Raw genomic sequence first — 8,445 nt, forward strand, 5'->3', positions numbered from 1 at the left:
AGTGCATCATCCTACATCATAGGGTAAAAACAAAACAAAAAAAACAACAACAAACAAAATTAAACTAAGGTGTGCTCCTTGTCTGATCTGCAACTGAAAGAAAAGCTCAGCCTGGACTATATTGAAAGTCCCCCTCTCTTATAAAGGAATGTGCAGACGTGCCTGCCTGAAACCCCAAATGAGCCCACTTTACTGGGAGGATGATTCAGCCAGATTCCAAGACCATCAGCAAACAGGCAGGACTGGTGTGAATGAAGTCAGTGAAGATTTGAGGACTGTTAACTTCTAGGAGTGAAATAGTGTCCTGGTTGATTTGGGCAAAAGAATCAATTCAGCTCCGTTCTGTCAGTTTTATATTTTTTAATTATTTGCAAATTTTCTCTTAGGTTCTTGGGCAGCTATAGTGCATTATTGGTTTGATTTGGTCTTGATATAGGGCCTAAAAGGCAATCTTGGGCCTACCAGTACAAACTTCTCCCTACAAGAACACAGAAATGAAAAGACAATTCCTCATATCAATTTTCATTCCTATAGACAACAGTTTAATGGCCCGTTTTATGGTCTGTCATGATAGAATCTATACTTATAGATCAAGTTATATTTTACAAAACCTTTCCACATGTACATCATTCAAACCTCATACATGAAGATAATATGTGTAAGACATTATTATCCCCATTTTATTAATGTAGCACCTGAAGCCCAGAGCAGTTAGGAGTCTTGCCCATGGGCACTAAACTGGGAAGTGGCAGAGCTGGGCTCAAAGCTGAATCTTCTAAATCAAAATCAGGACTCTTCAGTGAAATACAAAGCAAAATGTGTTTTGCTGTTTAAAATATTCCTTCTTGCATTGTTGCTCATCTTTCTCATACTATTGATAGCATCTAAAGATAATGATTAATAGGAGTTTAGAGAGAGTGCTAAAAAAGAAGGTCAAAAACAGTGTTGGGTAACACCTACATTTAAAGGACCAGCAGGAGGAACAGAAGCCAGCAAAAGGGTTCATGTGTTGGTCAGAGAAGGGGTGGAGGACCCCGCCAGCGCTGCCTCCAAAGAGAGGGAGGAGAGAGGAAACTTCATCCACAAAAATAATAATTGACAACAACCCCTGGGTTTGGTGTTTAGGGAGCTACTGATGACCCCAGGGAGCACGATTCCACAGAATCATAATCCTGGGTTCAGTTAACCTAAATGTTCACCCTCACCCATGACAAACTCCCCACATGCTTGCTGCTTGCCCATCCCAGTGACACTGATGAGCAGCTCTCTGAGAGGGCCATTCACCGCACTTTTGAATAACTTTAACTCTTTAAATAGACTGTCTACTACATACCAAGCACTATTTTAAGTGTTAAGGGATGAAAGCAGTAAACAAAACTCTCTGTCCTCATCAACTTACCTTCTTTCAGGGAGATATACTTTAAACAGCAAGAAGCGTAATATCAGATGGTAGGAAGGGCTACAAAGAATAATTAAGGTGGGATGGTTGTGGGAGGAGGAAGCGGGGTTGTATCTTCTTTAGATAGTCAGGGGAGCCCTGGCCAGTTGCTCAGTGGTTAGAGCATAGTTCAGTCTGCGGATTTGATTGCCAGTTAAGGGCAAGTACCTTGGTTGCAGGTTCGATCCCTGGCCCAGGTTGAGTTGAGTGCAGTCGGTAACAAATTGATGTGTCTCGCTCATGTCTATATTTCTCTCTCTCTCTCCCCCTACCCCTTCCACTCTATCTGAAAATGTATGGAAAAAATATCCTTTGGTGAGGATTAAAAAAAAAAAAGATAGATAGTCGGGGGAGTTATCTGATGTGATGCTGTTTAGAAAGAGGCAAGCCATGTGGATGGAAAACTAGGGGGAAGAGCATTTCAGGCAGAGAGTACAAAGGCCCCAGGGAAAGGATAGCAGGAGGAGAAGGATAGGAGAGGAGATCTGGGAGGGATGGGAGGAGGGGGAATATGGGTGTACCAAGTGAGGCCTTGAAAACCAAGGTAAGCTCTTTGTCACCAAGGCTTTTGTCCAGAGCAACTAGAAAAATGTTGTTGACATTTTCTGGGGTGAGAAAGTCTGGAGGAGGTGTAGGTTTAGGGGCAAAACTCAGGAGCTCAGATTTTGACATGTTAGGTTTCACATGCTCATTAGACATCCAGGAGGATGTCTTGAGAAGGCAGCTGAAGTCTTCAGGAGGGGGCCCAGGCTATCAGCATGTAGATGGCATGTAAAGCCACAGACCACATGGGGAAAGGAGGGTAGATGGATGAAGTCTGAGGACTGAGCACAGGCACTCTCCCATTTAAAATGCAGGAAGCTGAGGCATCCAGCAAAGACTGAAAAGGAATAGTAGTCAGCGAGGTAGAAACATCTAGAGCAGTGGTTCTCAACCTTCTGGCCCTTTAAATACATGTTGTGACCCAACCATAAAATTATTTTTGTTGCTACTTCATAACTGTAATGTTGCTACTGTTATGAATCGTAATGTAAATATCTGATATGCAGGATGGTCTTAGGCGACCCCTGTGAAAGGGTCGTTCGACCACCAAAGGGGTCGCAACCCACAGGTTGAGAAATGCTGATCTAGAGAGAATGATGCCTTGGAAAATATTGAATGTGTTTAAAGACGGAGAGCCGATCTGTGGGACGACCAGCGGGGTGATGGGGGGCCTACCCACACCCACCTTGGCTGGCCTGACGCTGCCCGCTGGTCGGGGCCTGTGGGCTGGGGGCAGCTCCTATGTTGAGCGTCTGCCCCCAATGGTCAGTGCATGTCATAGCGACTGGTCGTTCCACCGGTCGTTCCGCTGTTTGGTCGATTTGCATATTAGGGTTTTATAGAGATAGATTCTGAGGGGAAAGTGGCATAATGGGAGGAAAGCTTGACTGGAGTATGTTCAAGAGAAAATGAGAGAAGAGAAGGTGGAGACAGCAAATATGACAACGTTTTCAAGTAATTTTGTCATAATGAGAATCGGAAAAATGAGACAGTAGCTAGAAAGTGATATGGAGTAAGAGATAGGTGTTCATTTGTTAAAGATGAGAGATATTACAGCATGTTTACATATTATATCCAAATAAGCCAGACGTGAAAGGGAAACTGATGATGCCAGAGAGGGGGCAATAGCAACAGCAAGGTCCTTGCGTAGAGGAAGGGGGAGAAGCAGAGCACAGTGGGGTTGGCCTTGGAGGGGAACAGGGACAGTAGAAGGAGGCTTGCAGCAGGAGGATATAAGGATACGGATGCAGACATCTCATAGACTTCATGGTACATCTGTGGAAGTGCTCTTGTTATGCTCTTATTTTCTCAGTAAAATAAGACCCAAGCCCAGCAGCTGAAAGTGAGGAGGTTTGAGGAGAGAGGAGAGTCTGTGGAATCCTCTCTCTAGCAGAATGGGAGAGTGAGTCAACTGAGGAAACCAGCTAGAGTTGCCAGGCAGCTCTAAGGGTTTGAGGTCACTTAAAATTCAATGTTGTTTCTGGGTCATTAAGATTAAACCTTTATCAACCAAATTCCTGACCTCCCTTTGACCCCCTCCCTTCATGTGGTCTCCTTTAAAACATATATCATTTATTATTGCATTTGATCTATAAACACTCACATCATATTTAACCAAGTCCTAGGAGCACAGGTGCAATCAAGGGCACATTCTCTCCTGGGTCAGACTTAGAGGTGGGCAGGAAAGAGAGAGAGAGAAGAAAAGGTTAACTCCATTAGTACCTTAAACTCCACTCTCCAGCCATAAACAAATGGAAATCAATTTTTTTTTTAAGGCAGCAATCTCCCTTCAGGAGGAAGGAAACAAACAACTGGAGAACATGGCCTTGATTTGAGAACAAAATGAACTTTGATACACTGAAATCTAGGATTAGACAGGCCTACCTACCCAGGCCTTGTCTGAAACATACAGCATGGGGGAGAAAGGGCAGACATGAGTGACACTTATAGGCAGCTCAACACCAAGAAGAGAGAGGCAAGGAATGTGTTCCCAGTTGGTGCAGATCCAGTTTCTCCTTCCAGACACCAATCAGGCACATTATTTCATCTGGAAAGGGTGGAGTGGGGAGGAAGAGCAAAAGAGTAGCCACTAATTCATGCCCCTCAGACGCAAGAAAACAGCAGCTATGGGATAGGAAGGTTCTCTCCTAACAATCATGAATTGAAAGGCCTTGGACCATGAGAGGTGCCTTGTCCCATGCTGGGCCTTGGGTTCCCCTTCAGCCCTGGAGCAAGCACTGGATAGATGGTAGGAAATGATAAATTTGAGGACATCGAAATTGATTACTATGTTGACCTATGAAACGGGATCTAGTCAACAAGGGAAGTGAGGTAGTGCAAAGGAGGTAGATCCAATCAATCTGAGGCCCAAGTGAGATCAAGAAATGGCTGGCTTTGAGGTTTTAGAGCAGCGATTTTCAACCTTTTTCACCTCATGGCACACAAACTAATTACTAAAATTCTGAAGCACACCAAAAATACATTTTTTTTTTTTGCTGATCTGACCAAAAAAGGTATAATTTTGATTCATTCACACTGGACTGCTATTGTTGAGTTGGCTGTTGCCATTTTTTTATTTGACAATCTAAAGGAAAAGAGATCAGTGCCTCTGACTAAATAGTCAAGTATTGCATGCTCTAAAAATTCTTACAGCATACGGGTGTGCCACGGCACACTGGTTGAAAATTGCTATTTTAGAGGGAATGTGCTGGAAAGGTCATAGCTTTTCCCACATTTGAAAATCACTATTATATTCTCTTAAGTCTTTTTGCTAGGCTTAAACATATCCAGTTCCTTCACTGGTCCTCACATGAGAATGTTTCAAATATCTTTGTAAACTGCCTGGTTGCTTTCTACTGAGTATGCTCCAGCTTGTTTTTTCGAAAGGGTGTCACTTGGAGACCACTACAACGTTGCCTCTGGCAGGAGCAGGCAGGAGCCATCTTCCCTCGTCACTGACCCTCCCTCAGCTGGAATAGGAAGCCGTGGACTTGTGTCCTTCTCCCTGCTCAGTCACCTTGAGCTCTCTGGCTACTACAAACCCCCATCTTTCTTGCAATACTACTGTCAGGGGCGGGCTCTGCCACCCCATACCTGGGCAGTTGGTTGTTGTTGTTTTTAATCTCCTGTGTATATCTACCCCCATAAAATAGCAAGGGTTGGAGGAATGATTTATTTGTGGGTCATTTCAACTCTTCTGAAATTCTTACTTAATGACATTTTCCCCCTGTCTTGATCATTTAGTATTAGTCTCAGAAGTTTTTGGCAGTGAAGGAAAGGAAGTGTGTAACTTATTTATATCTACTTATTCAGTGATCACAGATAGTTATTGAGAACCTTCTAAAAGGTCAGTACTGGGATATAGCTGTAGACAAAAAGGACCTGCCCCTGTCTCCATGGAGTGTGCAGTGTAGGGATCAGAAAAAAGATTCTTTTTGGTTTGTATTTTTTGGATAAGGGGATCTCAACTTACCTAGAGACTTTAAACTGATCTGTAGAAGTTTCTTCTTCTCTCTAGGTTATAGCACAGGAACTACCCCTCAATCCCTTTAAACGCCAATCTTCTACTACCACTTTGGGACTCATTCACCCCTCGCCCTACCTCTTTCTTTCTCCTACATCATCCCACCTCTCTCTCTCTCTGGGTAAGTCCCCTTCAGCATATGCATCTGTTTCAATATCTACCACCTTGACCCAGATCCCCTCTCCGGTTACTGCTCTATTCCTTTGTATCTCTTCACAACAAAGCTTCTTGAAAAACAGTTCTCTAGGCCTGATGTATCTGCGGCTGGAAAGAGTGTGGACGTGTTTGGAACAGCTGTGAGTGGCATGACAGAGAGATGATAAGTGAGAACGCACTTTCCAGAGAGGTAGGCACTGAGATCAAAGCCTCTGCAAATATTTTGATAGGAGGCAGCTGTGTTATAGGAAAGTGGGCACTGATCTCCCCTCAGAGGACCTTTGCTGAATCCTGGTTCTACCATTCCCTAGGTGAGGTGACCTTGATCAACTTAGCTTCTTTGAGCCTGTTTCCTCATCTATCAAATGAAAGTACTGATATAGTGATATCCCTTTCATAAGTTTGTTCTGACGATGAAATAGGATTCTTGAAAGGGAAACAAATGAAATGCTAGGAAGTATTGTACAGCAATATTTCCCTACTCCATTTTTTAAAAATGGGGTTTAGCCCAGTTTGCGTCTGAGTTCCTCCAAAGTCAGAGCCTGAGCTAACGGCTTGCTCGCATGACCACTGTGTTGTCCATTGGGGAAGTGATCCTGGGAGCAGGACCGGGGGAGAGGAGGAGTGAAACAGGGAGGGAAGGCCTGTACAAAGATGTGTTACTAAGTTGCTCAAGGCTGCTGGTGACTGGTCCTTGATCCTATGTGACCTTCTGAGGAGCCTTACAAAATGCATCTTAGAACTGTCCCCTTAGGGGACTAAATGAGGAAGTATTTATCCCCAAATTCCCATCTCTATTGATCAAAAGTAACCGGCTGGAGGTTGACTCGCCCTCTCCCTGTCAGAGTTGCACACACCTGAGTGACAAGTAGACCCCAGGGAGTGAATGAAAGGGGAAAGGTGCAGGATGAGGGCAGGCCAGGTCAGGTTGTAAGTTTGAAACTACTCAGAACGGGTTCCTATAGCATTGGCTGGAGTGAGGCGGGACCAGAAGGATTTGAAATGGTGTACCAGATACAGCCCTATCTAACAAAAATGAGGGGGAAAAAAGATAAAACTTGGCTTTCATATTTACAGCAGGTATTATGTACTATCTCTTGGCAGAAAAAGAGGGTAGACCTTAGTTTTTTAATCCTAATTTTTCAGGTACTATATGTTTCTGTGGAATTAAGAAATGTAATCCCCAAATGCCCCACCTGGTTTTTTGTACCAAAGTATAACTAGAGACAGCATGACCTAATTGGAAGAGACACAGAGCAAGAACTTGGGCAAACTGATTAATTTCCCTGGTGAAGCAGGGACAGAGGTTGTGGGCTAGATTGCTACCAATACTGCCTTTCCTCCCTATATTCTGGTGTGGTTTTTTTTTTGGAAGGGAGGGGAAATTCATCATAACCTATATGAAAATATTTCATATACTAAGAAGTATTATCAGTTGGGTGTTATTAGTCGGGATGCACTGCAGAACCAGAGTGGAGTGTGTTGAGAAGAGACCACTCTTCACAAACCTGAGTCAAGAAGACAAGAGCTGGATGGACGTGTGCAGCTCAGGGGGCACTCTCAGAGACAGAAGGTGCTGGAGCATGCTCAGAAGCTAAAGCAATGAATTCACGAGAGCAAAATTACTTTAAATTACTTGGCTATTAAATTAAATTACTTTAAATTAAATTACTTGGTTATTCTTGTGTATTTACTTTTTTAAAAACACAGCTCATTATAGGAAATATATTTTACACTGTGACTCGGTGTGTATCTATACACATACAATTGAAACAATGTTTGCCTTTATTCTGTGGGATGGGCTCTGATAATTTCTATTTTTAAAATTTTATTTTAATTAAATGACCAAAGCTTGCTAGGTGATATGCTAAATGTAATAATTCAAACAAGGCAGAAGTAGGTACAGTAAGAGCTGAAGTTCCTCCGTCATACCTGCCATCTTTCCAAATCCCATTTCCCAACTGAGAGGGGCATGGGAATTCACAACTTGATATGTGTTCTTTACAAGCATTTTCTATTTATCTACATTGCATGCACACACATACACAGTGATTTTTTGTTTTTGTAAATATTTTCATATCTTGTCCTGAAATTGGATCTCTCTCTCTCTCTCTCTCTCTCTCTCTCTCTCTCTCTCTTATTTTTATGTCAGTACATTATTATCTACCTACCTCATTCTTTAGAAAGCTTTGTAGCTTTCTATTGTATGAATATACCATGATTTACTTAAAGGTTTTCTCTATTTTAGGACAGTGAGATTGTTTCCAATACTTTATGCTTTCAAATAGTGCTACAAGGAACACTGGTGTACATATGTGAATATTTTAAAGAAAGAGAATCATGGAAATGAGTAGATAGGAACATTTGGATATTACCAGATTGACTTCCTCAAAGGCTAGGTCAGTGTGTATGCCAAATGAGTCAACTTGTCAATTTTTTTGTTTATTTCTTGGTTTTAAATCTTGCTTTGTAAGACTTTTCCCATTGTGAAAATTAACACTCTTCCATATTTCCATTTAGTACTTTTATAATATTGTTTCATATTTAATATACAGCTTTTAAAAAATCTATCCTTTTTTTAATTGGTGAGAATTGGAGACAAAACTTTACATTTTTTTTTCCAAATGGAAAGGCAATGTTTTAAAGACTATCATTTGTTAAAGACTATTCTTTCTCAGTGTTTTGAAATTCTGTCTTTATGTTATCTTATACCGGAGGCCTGGTGCACGAAATTCATGCACTGCGGTGGGGTTGTCCCTCAGCCCAGCCTGCACCCTCTCCAACC

Source organism: Myotis lucifugus, unplaced genomic scaffold (genome assembly GCF_000147115.1).
Source record: "Myotis lucifugus unplaced genomic scaffold, Myoluc2.0 scaffold_220, whole genome shotgun sequence".
In the NCBI taxonomy this organism is placed as follows: domain Eukaryota; kingdom Metazoa; phylum Chordata; class Mammalia; order Chiroptera; family Vespertilionidae; genus Myotis; species Myotis lucifugus.